Here is a 14,916-nt window from a genome sequence, read left to right as displayed (position 1 = left end):
TCTTTGGACTTGTGGGGGAAACTGGAGCACTCGAAGGAAGTCCACATGGTATGCCACAGAAATGCCACCTGACCCAGCCGAGGCTCAAACCATCAACCTTCTTGCTGTGAGGCAAACGTGTTACCCACTGCGCCACCATGTCACCTCGTCATCTAAATTGTATTTCTAAAATTAGTTATTTTTCAGCCTACTATGTTAAAGACAATGAAAAAAAACATTCTCAGTGGGTAGCACGTTCGCCTCACAGGAAGAAGGTCACTGGTTCGAGCCTCGGCTGGGTCAGTTGGTGTTTCTGTGTGGAGTTTGCATGTTCTCCCGGTGTTCGCGTTGGTTTCCTCTGGGTGCTCTGCTTCCCCCCACAAGTCCAAAAACATGTGGTAGAGGTGAATTAGGTTTTTGGGAAATTGTCCTTAGTTCATGTGTGTGAATGATTGTCTATGGATGTTTCCCAGTGATGGGTTGCAGCTGTAAGGGCATCCGTTGCATAAAAACATATGCTGGATAAGTTGGCTGTTCATTCCACTGTGGATGTAACAACAATTGTTCTTAATTGTCCTGAACCGAATGTTTTCTTCAGCTTAATTACCTGGGCTGTTAATTTTTTTATTTTATTTTTGTTTTGACAGCAATAAATTAAAAGCAGTTAATCCCAGAAGCTCCCTGTGATCGTAACTAGCATGCGTTTTAGAATTCTAAACATCGGTTTCTATCAGGGTTCACTCAAGTCGACGGCTGGGCGCCTCGGACCGCTGCAGACTTGAATTGCCGTTGTGTGTACCCTAATAGAAACCTATGTTTAGAATTAAAAAATGCGTGGCGCGATGATTCGGAACACCCCATGTTTCTGCCCTGCCACAGAGAGTGTCTGGTGTGCCGTGTCGCGGCTTCGAGCGGCGCATCCGGTGCCTCAGTAAAAGTTCATTCAGTGTGCGTGGTTATTAGTTTCTGTGTACAAGCTCGGCACTTGAAACTAGCACACAGTTGGCTGTAAAACTGTACAAAGACACATATGATTTTGTACTCTCTGCTTGGTCTGTGTCCGAGTCGTACATGTATGACTGATTGCTGAACCTCTCACTCCTGCTCCTTCTCTGTCTGCCTGTCAGACTCTGTTGCAAATGCAGAGCGGGTGAGCTCATGGCCCCGCCCCTTGTTACGTTGGCGGGAAGCCGAAACTAATTTACATGTAAAGCAACACATCCATAAATCAGCGAACTGTGGACACGCCCCCAACATGACACTTTTTAACACATTATAATAAAAAAATCTGAATTGTGTTTTAAACTGAACCTAAACTGGCACACTCAGAAGAGCCATAATATTAATATTAAATCATAAAAAATAGGTAAACTATGTTCCCTTTAAAGTAAAATAACTGTCTACTGAAAGTTAGGTTAAATGCAACAAATAGTTAATTGAACACTCTTAGATTGTCCCTAACCCTAATTTTATATTTGATTAAAGTTCATGTTAAAATATGTTGCGTTGCTAATTATAGGGATCTGAATGTTTACTCAAAGTCTATTCATAAACTGGATAACAACTACATGCAGACAATAACAACAAACATCTTGGTGGTCAATGTTCTGAAAACTTGTTGAGGATTTGTTGCATATCTACTAATACATTGTTGAACATCTGTAGAAGATTAGTTGCATATCTACTGAAACACTGTTGAACATCTACAACCTAATTTGGTAACACGTAACTTACCAAGTTTATTAAATGTTGAGGATTTGTTGCATATCTACTGAAACACTGTTGAACATCTAGAACCTAATTAGGTAACACTTATCTTACCGAAAGTTTAATAAATGTTTACATGCTGTAGACATTGTATTGATTGCCTAAGAACATTTAAAGACAATCTACAGATACTATCCAGATGAAAGTAAACAGATAAGAACTTGAAAAGTAACTTACGGTCAGCAGACTATCTAAAGGGGGACCATCAAAATAAAGTGTTACCCGGTTTCTTTTCGTTGGCATCTTGTTGAAGGCATACAAAAAATCCATGACAAATGATTGCCGAAATGGCCCAGTGGCCAAGGGATAAGGCATCAACCTCCGGGGTTTGGGATTGTTGGTTCAAATCCCATCTGGGTTGTCTTTGAAGGTCTCACTTCAATTTGGGAGCAATGTTTGGTGGATGAAACACGGTAGCTGTGAAAACCTTCTTGAGATGTGTTTGCATGTCATTAACTTCCTGCATTGCCATGCATGTTACCTCTTATGACTAAAAGGGTAACGAGATACCTAACGCGAAAGGCCATTTCGAATCCTGCATGGTGCCTACAGAGAAGAGACTGTGTACAAAGACAAAATGGTGCTTACATATAAAGCTGGTGGGTTGTTCAAGATCCGTAAACAAATCTATCAACCGAATCATTGCCGCTCCTTTTTTTGTCTGTATAGTTGTACATGTTAGACTGATTTAGATCAGAAGTCCACTAAATGTTCATTAAGTAAAGTCACAGCAAAAGCAGCTACAATTAACATAGAAACACCATGGATAGCACAGCACCGCTGCTTTTTCTATGACTGTCGTAGGACTCGTCCGGGATTTGAACCCGGGACCTCTCGCACCCAAAGCGAGAATCATACCCCTAGACCAACAAGCCCAGTAGAAGCAGTCTGCAGTGCCACAAAAAATTCTGTGAGACCGATCCAATCTACTCTTTGTTTATGTTGTTTTTGTTACGTGTGTCAGAAACTCCCTGGAGGCATATTACAGTTCACAGTAAGTATAAAACAGTCCAGTGGCCTAATGGATAAGGCACCAGCCTTCGAAGCTGGGGATTGTGGGTTTAAAGTACCAACTGGGTTGTCTTTGATGCAGTTCCTTTTAGGTTGACTGTGCAAGACAATCCAGTATTACCTTTAAAAAGCTAGGTTCATACCCTTAGGTCAAAAAGACATGACAATGGAAAACTCCTCAGAGAAGCTGTTTTGTCATTAGGTGTAAACATCAGATCGTCTGAATGCAATATGGCAATATGGCAATATAGGGATCCTAAAGAACTGTTTTCTGAGTAACAAGAACTTCCTGAGCCATACATCAGATATGACAAAGGCTAGTGTTGACCCAGTGGCCTAATGGATAAGGCATCAGCCTTCGAAGCTGGGGATTGTGGGTTCAAGTCCCATCTGGGTTTTCTTTGTTGGGTTACATTTAAGTTTTGTGTAACAATTCCGACTGGTCTTCTCAAAACTTAGGCGTGATGATCTGAGGACAATAGTTAGCTTTGAATTCTCAGACTTGCTGCACACTTCAAATAAGATTCATCCAATCTTGCTTGAATCTCACTGTCACGTTACAAACCTAAATGGTTCCGCTAAGCTTTGGTAATGAAGATCTTGACTTCAAGTACCCCGTGTCTTTCAAGCAATGCTTGTGCCGCTTTTTACAACCTCAGGCCATTTATGCCCCAACTGTGCTGCGTTCAATGTTGCCCACATTCAGCAGAAAAAGTCAACGGGCTGCCAGCATGCGTAGTCGGTTGCGGGCCTGCGTGTTTAATCCCATATTGAATAATTCAAGTCCAGCGACTAGTCGCAATTTAGCTTTTTTTGTAGTCCCTACACTCTGATGTTGTCTAGAGAAACGTTCAATAAATCGACAGCAACATCTTGTACGGCTCATCAAGATTGGGATTTGAAAGTTTTTTTTCCAAGTCGCCCAGTCCTTTTTGGCTGTCCCTTTGTGGCACATTTTCCCCACTCCATCTGCTTCTGGAGAGTTGCTTTATGCACAGCTCTTTTCAAGACTGATGCTAGCACAGTTCCAAAAGGCCCAGGCGAAATGTGCTTTTGGCCATGCTTTTGGACCCCTGTTGAACCTGTGCTTGGTTGCCACCTCAGCAGGAGACAGAAAGCAGATGTCTGTAGTCGTGGCCGAGCGGTTAAGGCGATGGACTAGAAATCCATTGGGGCTTCCCCGTGCAGGTTTGAATCCTGCCAACTATGTTGTTTTGCACGTCCACTTATGTTGTTGTTCTCTTTTCTTTCAAGCCTCCTATACGTAATTGCAATCCTCCTCTGCATCTCAAAAACAAGCCCCTGTCACTTAGTGACCAGGCAGCTGTGGGTGAGTGACAGTGGTTTGCCGCGACCGTACAGTCATCCGTACTCTGTGTTGTGGCCAGAGAAATCCCAGTTTGAATCCCGGTCACAAACCAGTGTCCCTTAGTGTCCAGGCAGCTGCAGAGCTTATCGGTGAGCGAGCGGTGTGCCGTGATCGTATAGTGGACAGTACTCTGTGTTGTGGCCGCAGCAACCCCGGATCGAACCTGTGTCACGGCAGCGTGTTCCTGTTAACTGCCAGCAATACTTGTGCCGCTTTTTACAACCTCAGGCCATTTATGCCCCAACTGTGCTGCGTTCAATGTTGCCCACATTCAGCAGAAAAAGTCAACGGGCTGCCAGCATGCGTAGTCGTGGCCGAGAGTTTAAGGCGATGGACTTGAAATCCATTGGGGTCTCCCCGCGGAGGTTCAAACGCTGCCGACTACGGAACAGCCAGCTGCTTTTGCTTTTTCTCTCTGTGAGAGGAACTGTGGCTTTTGCTCTGAATTCAGATCATCAGCTTGTGTGGAAAGAGTGCCCATGAAGTTAGCTGAGTGTGTTAGATTAGAGAGCTATGCTGTCCCTGCTTCCCAGAGATTGTATGGAAAAGTTGCACAAGAGCTAGTGCACCTTCCTCTACCCCTGTTGACCCTGTGCTTGGTTGCCATCTCAGCAGGAGAGAGAAAGCAGACGTCTGTAGTCATGGCTGAGTGGTTAAGGTGATGGACTAGAAATCCATTGGGGTTTCCCTGCGCATATTCGAATTCTGCCGACTACGTTGTTTTGCACGTCCACTTATGTTGTTGTTCTCTTTTCTTTCAAGCCTCCTATACGTAATTGCAATCCTCTTCTGCATCTCACAAACAAGCCCCTGTCACTTAGTGACCAGGCAGCTGTGGGTGAGCGACAGTGGTTTGCCGCGACCGTACAGTGATCCGTACTCTGTGTTGTGGCCAGAGAAATCCCAGTTTGAATCCCGGTCACAGCAGCGCGTACCTGTTAACGGAAAGCCATGCTGGGCTGAGTTTTCGTCACCTCAGGCCACGGCTGGATTTCTCACCCCAACCTCTGCTGTATCTAGTGTTGCCCACATCCGGCCAACAGAGCAGACGAGTCAAGGCCAGGGGTAGTCGTGGCCAAGAGGTTAAGGCGATGGACTCAAAATCCATTGGGGTCTCCCCGCGCAGGTTCGAACCCTACCGACTAAGTCGGTTGGTATTTCCACAAAGTCCACTTGCTGTTTTTGCTCATTGCCCCCTAAAGGAAATGCCGTCCTCCTCTGAATCTTGCAAACAAACCCATGTCCCTTAGTGTCCAGGCAGCTGCAGAGCTCATCCGTGAGCGAGCGGTGTGTGAGCCAGCGTGTTGCTGTTAACTGCGAGCAATGCTTGTGCCACTTTTTACAACCTCAGGCCATTTATGCCCCAACTGTGCTGCGTTCAATGTTGCCCACATTCAGCAGGAAAAAGTCAACGAGCTGCCACCATGCGTAGTCGTGGCCGAGAGGTTAAGGCGATGGACTTGAAATCCATTGGGGTCTCCCCGCGCAGGTTCGAACCCTGCCGACTACGGAACAGCCAGCTGCTTTTGCTTTTTCTCTCTGTGAGAGGAACTGTGGCTTTTGCGACGTTTGGTTGCGGGCCTGCGTGTTTAATCCCATATTGAATAATTCAAGTCCAGCGACTAGTCGCAATTTAGCTTTTTTGTAGTCCCTACACTCTGATGTTGCCTAGAGAAACGTTCAATAAATCGACAGCAACATCTTGTACGGCTCATCAAGATTGGGATTTGATAGTTTGTTTTCCAAGTCGCCCAGTCCGTTTTGGCTGTCCCTTTGTGGCACATTTTCCCCACTCCATCTGCTTCTGGAGAGTTGCTTTATGCACAGCTCTTTTCAAGACTGATGCTAGCACAGTTCCAAAAGGCCCAGGCGAACTGTGCTTTTGGCCATGCTTTTGGACCATGGCTTTGGTAACACCTAATGACTTCAAGGTCTTTCACGGTGCAGCTCAGCAGTGGCATGGCACAGCTCTGAAACGCCGTTTCCTGGAGGACGCCTGCATCTGTTTTTTTTAAGAGGACGCAGGTCTGTGCTGTGATGAGAAAGTGGTGTTAGCCGGCAAGGGGCTTGCAGAGGTCCAACTCCGCAAACAGGTGCCTCAGCAGACAGGAGCCCGGATAGCTCAGTCGGTAGAGCATCAGACTTTTAATCTGAGGGTCCAGGGTTCAAGTCCCTGTTCGGGCGAAGGCCTGTCTGTTTGTCAGAGACCTCGTTGTTCTTTTCATATTACTTGGTGGCTGTCCATTGTGGTGTGGCCTGCGAGAGCACGTTGCTCTGAATTCAGATCATCAGCTTGTGTGGAAAGAGTGCCCATGAAGTTAGCTGAGTTTGTTAGATTACAGAGCTATGCTGTCCCTGCTTCCCAGAGATTGTACGGAAAAGTTGCACTAGAGCTAGTGCACCTTCCTCTACCCCTGTTGACCCTGTGATTGGTTGCCACCTCAGCAGGAGAGAGAAAGCAGACGTCTGTAGTCGTGGCCGAGTGGTTAAGGCGATGGACTAGAAATCCATTGGGGTTTCCCCGTGCAGGTTCGAATCCTGCCGACTACGTTGTTTTGCACGTCCACTTAAGTTGTGTTCTCTTTTCTTTCAAGCCTCCTATATGTAATTGGAATCCTCCTCTGCAACTCACAAACAAGCCCCTGTCACTTAGTGACCAGGCAGCTGTGGGTGAGCGACAGTGGTTTGCCGCGACCGTACAGTCATCCATACTGTGTTGTGGCCAGAGAAATCCCAGTTTGAATCACGGTCACAAACCAGTGTCCCTTAGTGTCCAGGCAGCTGCAAAGCTTATCGGTGAGCAGCGGTGTGCCGTGATCGTATAGTGGTCAGTACTCTGTGTTGTGGCCGCAGCAACCCAGTTCGAATCTGGGTCACGGCAGCGTGTTTTCTGTTAACTGCGAGCAATGCTTGTGCCGCTTTTTACAACCTCAGGCCATTTATGCCCCAACTGTGCTGCGTTCAATGTTGCCCACATTCAGCAGAAAAAGTCAACGAGCTGCCACCTTGCGTAGTCGTGGCCGAGAGGTTAAGGCGATGGACTGCAATCCATTGGGGTCTCCCCGTGCAAGTTCGAACCCTGCCGACTACGGAACAGCCAGCTGCTTTTGCTTTTTCTCTCTGTGAGAGGAACTGTGGCTTTTGCGACGTTTGGTTGCGGGCCTGCGTGTTTAATCCTATATTGAATAATTCAAGTCCTGCGACTGTAGTCCCTACACTCTGATGTTGCCTAGAGAAACGTTCAATAAATCGACAGCAACATCTTGTACGGCTCATCAAGATTGGGATTTGATAGTTTTTTTCCAAGTCGCCCAGTCCTTTTTGGCTGTCCCTTTGTGGCACATTTTCCCCACTCCATCTGCTTCTGGAGAGTTGCTTTATGCACAGCTCTTTTCAAGACTGATGCTAGCACAGTTCCAAAAGGCCCAGGCGAAATGTGCTTTTGGCCATGCTTTTGGACCATGGCTTTGGTAACACCTAATGACTTCAAGGTCTTTCACGGTCCAGCTCAGCAGTGGCATGGCACAGCTCTGAAACGCCGTTTCCTGGAGGACGACTGCATCTGTTTTTTTAAGAGGACGCAGGTCTGTGCTGTGATGTGAAAGTGTTGTCAGCCGGCAAGGGGCTTGCAGAGGCAACTCCGCAAACAGGTGCTTTGCAGACAGGAGCACAAGTAGCTCAGTCAGTAGAGCATCAGACTTTTAATCTGAGGGTCCAGGGTTCAAGTCCCTGTTCGGGCGAAGCCCTGTCTGTTTGTCAGAGACCTCGTTGTTCTTTTCATATCACTTGATTTCTGTCCATTGTGGTGTGGCCTGCGAGAGCACGTTGCTCTGAATTCAGATCATCAGCTTGTGTGGAGAGAGAGTGCCCATGAAGTTAGCTGAGTGTGTTAGATTAGAGAGCTATGCTGTCCCTGCTTTCCAGAGATTGTACGGAAAAGTTGCACAAGAGCTAGTGCACCTTCCTCTACCCCTGTTGACCCTGTGCTTGGTTGCCACCTCAGCAAGAGAGAGAAGGCTGACGTCTGTAGTCGTCGTGGCCGAGTGGTTAAGGCGATGGACTAGAAATCCATTGGGGTTTCCCCGCGCAGGTTGAATCCTGCCGACTACGTTGTTTTGCACGTCCACTTATGTTGTTCTTTTTTCTTTCAAGCCTCCTATACGTAATTGCAATCTTCCTCTGCACGGCTCATCAAGATTGGGATTTGATAGTTTTTTTTCCAAGTCGCCCAGTCCTTTTTGGCTGTCCCTTTGTGGCACATTTTCCCCACTCCATCTGCTTCTGGAGAGTTGCTTTATGCACAGCTCTTTTCAAGACTGATGCTAGCACAGTTCTAAAAGGCCCAGGTGAAATGTGCTTTTGGCCATGCTTTTGGACCATGGCTTTGGTAACACCTAATGACTTCAAGGTCAGACGACTGCATCTGTTTTTTTAAGAGGACGCAGGTCTGTGCTGTGATGAGAAAGTATTGTCGGGGGGTAAGGGAAATCTTGACTTCAAGTACCTCGTGGCTTTCAACTAATGGTCTCTTATTAGGTGGATGATGATGAAATGCAAACAAGAAAATAGCTGCAGTGATTTTAAGTTAATGAGAGTGGCCTTGTTTGGAATTTGAAACTCAAGACCAGTCACACCCTACGCCAGAACCATACCCCAGGACCAATGAGACACGAATGTGGATGATTACACAAAGAAAATGTTTGACCATTAGTTGCACACATCTTTTTTGATGCAATGCAAACTGGCATCAAGATCCTAAAGTGCGTTTTCCATGCGTTGGCATCTTGTTGAAGGCATACAAAAGATCTATGACAAATGATTGATGGCCCAGTGGCCTAATGGATAAGGCATCAACCTCCGGGACTTGGGATTGTTGGTTCAATACCCATCTGGGTTGTCTTTGAAGGTCTCACTTCAATTTGGGAGCAATGTTTGGTGGATGAAACACGGTAGCTGTGAAAACCTTCTTGGGATGTGTGTGCATGTCATTAACTTTCTGCATTGCCATGCATATTACCTATTATGACTAAAAGGGTAACGAGATACCTAACGCGAAAGGCCATTTTGAATCCTGCATGGTGCCTACAGAGAAGAGACTGTGTACAAAGACAAAAATGGTGCTTACATATAAAGCTGGTGGGTTGTTCAAGATCCATAAACAAATCTAACAACCGAATCATTGCCGCTCCTTTTTTGTCTGTATAATTGTACATGTTAGACTGATTTAGATCAGAAGTCCACTAACTGTTCATTCACTAAAGTCACAGCAAAAGCTGCTACAATTAACATAGAAACACCATGGATTTCACAGCACCGCTGCTTTTTCTATGACTGTCGCAGGGCTTGTCCGGGATTTGAACCCGGGACCTCTCGCACTCAAAGCGAGAATCATACCCTAGACCAACGAGCCCTGAAGAAGCAGTCTGGAGTGCCACAAAAATTCTGTCAGACCAATCCAATCTACTCTTTGTTCATGTTGTTTTTGTTCCGTGTGTCAGCAACTCCCTGGAGGCATATTACAGTTCACAGTAAGTATGAAACAGTCCAGTGGCCTAATGGATAAGGCACCAGCCTTCGAAGATGGGGATTGTGGGTTTAAAGTACCAACTGGGTTGTCTTTGATGCAGTTCCTTTTAAGTTGACTGTGCAAGACAATCCAGTGTTACCTTTAAAAGCTAGGTTCATACCCTTAGGTCAAAAGACATGACAATGGAAAACTCCTCAGAGAAGCTGTTTTGTCATTAGGTGTACACATCAGATCGTCTGAATGTAATATTGCATAGGGATCCTAAAGTACTGTTTTCTGAGTAACAAGAACTTCCTGAGCCATACATCAGATATGACAACACTAGTGTTTACCCATTGGCTAATAGAAAAGGCATCAGCCTTTAAAGCTGGGATTGTGGGTTCAAGTCCCATCTGGGTTGTCTTTGTTGGGTTACATTTAAGTTGTGTGAAACAATTCTGACTGGTCCTTCTCAAAACTTAGATGTGATGATCTGAGGACAATAGTTAGCTTCGAAATCTCAGACTTGCTGCACACTTCAAATAAGATTTATCCAATCTTGCTTGAATCTCACTCTCACGTTACAAACCTAAATGGTTCCGCTAAGCTTTGGTAATGGAGATCTTGACTTTAAGTACCCGTGGCTTTCAACTAATGATCTCATGTTAGGTGGATGATGATGAAATGCAAACAAGGAAATAGCTGCAGAAAGTTGTGTGATTTCAAGTTAATGAGAGTGGCCTTGTCTGGAATTTGAAACTCAAGACCAGTCACCAATTCAATCAATTCACCTTTATTTGTATATAGCGCTTATACAATGTGATTGTGTTCAAAGCAGCTTCACATAAAAGGTCACAGTAAAATGGAACAGTGTAGTTCAGTTGTAGTGTTTAAGTTCAGTTCAGTTGAGCTCAATTCAGTGTGGATTAATAATCATACTGAGAGTCCAAATATTGAATAAATCCAACGATGCGCAGCTCTATAGATCCCGAACCTGCAAGCCAGTGGCGACAGCGGAGAGGGAAAAAAACTTCACTAATGGCGGAAGTGAAGAAAAAAAACCTGAGAGAAACCAGGCTCAGTTGGGCACAATCATTTTAATTCTCCGCTGGCCAAACGTCTTGTACAGAGCTGCAGTCTTAGTGGTGGAGGCTGGAAGCTGGCCCTCAGCGAAGACTCGTCTGTCTTCGCTGGAGAATCAGTCTCAGTTCTCCACTCCTCCATGACCACCACAGTAGCTGCTTAGGATTCGGCCTGGTCCAGGATATGGAAACCTTGGGGATCATTTCGTCGTTGGTCTTGGATCGAATCAGTGACTCTGCATAGTCTGAGGGCCTCGGGATGAGTATCCCCAGGTTGAAATAAAGAAAAAATTAGCGTAGCTGATGTTCACAGTGTATATCAACAGATGCAACCTGTGTGGAAGTCCCCTAAGTGGTGCACTAAGTGTATGCTTTACTGAACAGATAGGTCTTTAATCTAGTTTTGAATTGGGAGAGTGTGTCTGAGCCTCGGACGTTATCAGGAAGGCTATTCCAGAGTTAGGAGCTATAAATGAGAAGGCTCGACCTCCTTTACTCGACTTGCTATTCTAGGTACTACCAGAAGCCCTAAGTTTGAGACCTAAAGAGCGAGTTGGATTGTAGCGAGACAGAAGATTGGTTAGATAAACAGGAGCTAGATTATTTAAAGCTTTATATGTAAGAAGCAATATTTTAATTCAATACGAAACTTAACAGGCAGCCAGTGTAAGGAGGATAAAATTGGTGTGATGTGATCAAATTTTCTAGACCTGGTAAGAACTCTGGCAGCTGCATTTTGTACTAATTGAAGTTGTGTTAATAGAGGATGCTGGGCTGCCAGCAACAGAGCATTACAGTAGTCCAGCCTAGAAGTCATAAAGCATGGACTAGCTTTTCTGCATCTGAGATGGATAGCATATTTGTAACTTAGCGATATTTCTCAGATGAAAGAAAGCAGTTTTGTGATATGGGATATGATTTTTAAAAGTTAAATTGCTGTCTAATATGACACCCAGATCTTTATAGTAGAGCAACGCTAACTTTGTATCCCTCTAATTGTAGGTCGAGTTGTGAGATCTGCTGTGTACAGGATTTAGGCCCAATAAGTAATATTCTGTTTTGTCTGAGTTTAAGAGAAGATAATGTTGGTCATCCAGTCTTTAACATCTTTAATACACTCAGTTAGCTTGGACAGTTTAGACGTTTGTCAGGTTTAGTTGAAATATATAATTGAGTATCATCTGCATAGCAGTGAAAGCTGATCCCATGTCTTCTAATAATGCTCCCAGGGGTAGCATGTATATTGTAACAGCAAAGGCCTAAAACTGATCCTGAGGCACCCGTATTTTACTGGGGGATTGTGAAGGCTGTCCATTAATATTCACAAACTGGTAACGGTCAGATAAGTATGACTTAAACCATTGTAGGCCTGTCCCTGGACACCTGTAGACTTTAAGCGATTAATGAGGATACCATGGTCATGGTGTCAAATGCCCACTAAGATCGAGTAGAACTAATAGCGAGATGCACCTTGGTCAGCAGCTAGAGTAAATCGTTGGTTATTTTCACTAATGCAGTTTCTGTACTGTGATGAGCTCTGAAACCTGACTGAAAACACTTCAAAAACATTGTTCGTCTGCAGAAAGGAGCATAATTGAGCAGAAACAACTTTTTCTAGTATTTTAGATATAAATGGAAGATTTGAAATAGGCCTATAATTAGCTAAGTTGCTGGGGTCCAGTTGTGGTTTCTTATAATAGGTTTAATAACAGCTAACTTGTAAGGATTTGGAACATGGCCTAAAGATAATGAAGAGTTGATAACGTTAAGAGAGGTTCACCTATAACAGGTAGCAATTCTTTCAGTAACTTTGTTGGAATTGGGTCCAATATACACGTAGCTGATTTAGAGCTATTTATAATTTGTCTAGCTCTTCCTGTTCTATGATTTTAAAGCACTGTAGGTTATTCACCATACGCGAGAACCATACCCCAGGACCAATGAGCACGAATGTGGATGATTGCACAAAGAAAATGTTTAACCATTAGTTGCACACATCTTTTTTGATGGAATGCAAACTGGCATCGAGATCCTAAAGTGCAAGTTGGCATCTTGTTGAAGGCATACAAAAGATCCATGACAAATGATTGGCGAAATGGCCCAGTGGCCTAATGGATAAGGCATCAACCTCCGGGGCTTGGGATTGTTGGTTCAAGTCCCATCTGGGTTGTCTTTGAAGGTCTCACTTCAATTGGAAGCAATGTTTGGTGGATGAAACACGGTAGCTGTGAAAACCTTCTTGAGATGTGTGTGCATGTCATTAACTTCCTGCAGTGCCATGCATCTTACCTGTTATGACTAAAAGGGTAACGAGATACGTAACGCGAAAGGCCATTTGAATCCTGCATGGTGCCTACAGAGAAGAGACTGTACAAACACAAAATAGTGCTTACATATAAAGCTGGTGGGTTGTTCAAGATCCATAAACAAATCTAACAATCGAATCATTGCCACTCATTTTTTGTCTGTATAATTGTACATGTTAGACTGATTTAGATCAGAAGTCCACTAAATGTTCATTCACTAAAGTCACAGCAAAAGCTGCTACAATTAACATATGAACACCTTAGATAGCACAACACCGCTGCTTTCTCTATGACAGTCATAGGGCTCGTCCGGGATTTGAACCCAGGACCTCTCACACCCGAAGCGAGAATGATACCCCTAGACCAACGAGCCCTGTAGAAGCAGTCTGCAGTGCCACAAAAAATTCGTTGTGAGACCGATCCAATCTACTCTTGTTCATGTTGTTTTGTTACGTGTGTCAGCATCCCTGGAGGCATATTACAGTTCACAGGCAGTATAAAACAGCCCAGTGGCCTAATGGATAAGGCACTAGCCTTCGAAGCTAGGGATTGTGGGTTTAAAGTACCAACTGGGTTGTTTTAATGCAGTTACTTTTAAGTTGACTGTGCAAGACAGTCCAGTGTGACCTTTAAAAAGCTAGGTTCATACCCTTCGGTCAAAATGACATGACAATGGAAAACTCCTCAGAGAAGCTGTTTTGTCATTAGGTGTACACATCAGATCGTCTGAATGTAATATGGCACAGGGATCCTAAGTACTGTTTTCTGAGCTACAAGAACTTCCTGAGCCATACATCAGATACGACAAAGGCTAGTATTGGCTTAGAGGATAAAGCATCAGCCTTTAAAGCTGGGGATTGTTGGTTCAAGTCCCATCTGGGTTGTCTTTGTTGGGTTACTTTAAGTTGTGTGAAACAATTCTGACTGGTCCTCTCAAAACTTAGGTGTGATGATCTGAGGACAATAGTTAGCTTTGAATTCTCAGACTTGCTGCACACTGGCATCGAGATCCTAAAGTGCAGTTTTCCATGCGTTGGCATCTTCCATGAAGGCATACAAAAGATCCATGACAAATGATTGGCCTAAGGGATAAGACATCAGCCTCCGGGGCTTGGGATTGTGGATTCAAGTCCCATCTGGGTTGTCTTTGTAGGTCTCACTTCAGTTTGGCAGCAATGTTTGGTGGATGAAACACGGTAGCTTTGAAAACCTTCTTGAGATGTGTTTGCATGTCATCAACTTCCTGCATTGCCATGCATATTACCTGTTATGACTAAAAGGGTAACGAGATACCTAACGCGAAAGGCCATTTCGAATCCTGCATGGTGCCTACAGAGAAGAGACTGTGTACAAAGACATAAATGATGCTTACATATAAAGCTGGTGGGTTGTTCAAGATCCATAAACAAACTAACAACCGAATATTGCCCCTCCTTTTTTTGTCTGTAAATTGTAAATGTTAGACTGATTTAGATCAGAAGTCCACTAACTGTTCATTCACTAAAGTCACAGCAAAAGCTGCTACAATTAACATAGAAACACCATAAATAGCACAGTTCCGCCTCTTTTTCTATGACAGGCGTTTTTTAAAAAATTTTTCTATTACAGAAACAAAGCCCTTATCACCTCAAATGTTTACCTTTTTTTTTTTTTTTTTTTCTTCCTGTTCTGCTCCAGGGCACCAGCAGCGAAAAGACACCAGCAGCAGAGCTGTGACACGGGAAGTTTATTCGCTGCCAAATGAAGGAATTCAAAAAGTTACAGCACCTGGGATTCCCAGGCAGGTCTCCCATCCAAGTACTAACCAGGCCCAAGCCTGCTTTGCTTCCGAATTCAGATGAGATCAGGCATTGCCCTTTTTTTTTTTATTAAAAATAATTTCAATTACAATTCCAC

At 44.3% G+C, this 14,916-nt stretch overlaps 6 non-coding genes across 6 annotated transcripts; 5 read left to right on the top strand and 1 right to left on the bottom strand.

The window, feature by feature from the left end:
• Positions 1–2,549: 2,549 nt before the first annotated feature.
• On the bottom strand, positions 2,550–2,621 carry trnap-ugg (transfer RNA proline (anticodon UGG)). Its single transcript has one exon. It is a non-coding gene; the product is annotated as a tRNA-Pro (tRNA).
• Positions 2,622–3,082: 461 nt separating this feature from the next.
• Positions 3,083–3,155, top strand: trnar-ucg (transfer RNA arginine (anticodon UCG)). The gene has a single exon. It is a non-coding gene; the product is annotated as a tRNA-Arg (tRNA).
• A 2,036-nt stretch (positions 3,156–5,191) lies between these two features.
• trnal-caa (transfer RNA leucine (anticodon CAA)) lies at positions 5,192–5,273 on the top strand. The gene has a single exon. It is a non-coding gene; the product is annotated as a tRNA-Leu (tRNA).
• Positions 5,274–5,554: 281 nt separating this feature from the next.
• Positions 5,555–5,636, top strand: trnas-uga (transfer RNA serine (anticodon UGA)). The gene has a single exon. It is a non-coding gene; the product is annotated as a tRNA-Ser (tRNA).
• Positions 5,637–6,237: 601 nt separating this feature from the next.
• Positions 6,238–6,310, top strand: trnak-uuu (transfer RNA lysine (anticodon UUU)). The gene has a single exon. It is a non-coding gene; the product is annotated as a tRNA-Lys (tRNA).
• Positions 6,311–6,594: 284 nt separating this feature from the next.
• trnas-aga (transfer RNA serine (anticodon AGA)) lies at positions 6,595–6,676 on the top strand. Its single transcript has one exon. It is a non-coding gene; the product is annotated as a tRNA-Ser (tRNA).
• Positions 6,677–14,916: the final 8,240 nt, after the last annotated feature.

Source organism: Danio aesculapii, chromosome 4, assembly GCF_903798145.1.
Source record: "Danio aesculapii chromosome 4, fDanAes4.1, whole genome shotgun sequence".
Classification (NCBI taxonomy): Eukaryota; Metazoa; Chordata; class Actinopteri; order Cypriniformes; family Danionidae; genus Danio; species Danio aesculapii.
The sequence above is the reverse complement of the archived record's forward strand: the minus strand, read 5'-3'. Positions and strand labels throughout refer to the sequence as shown.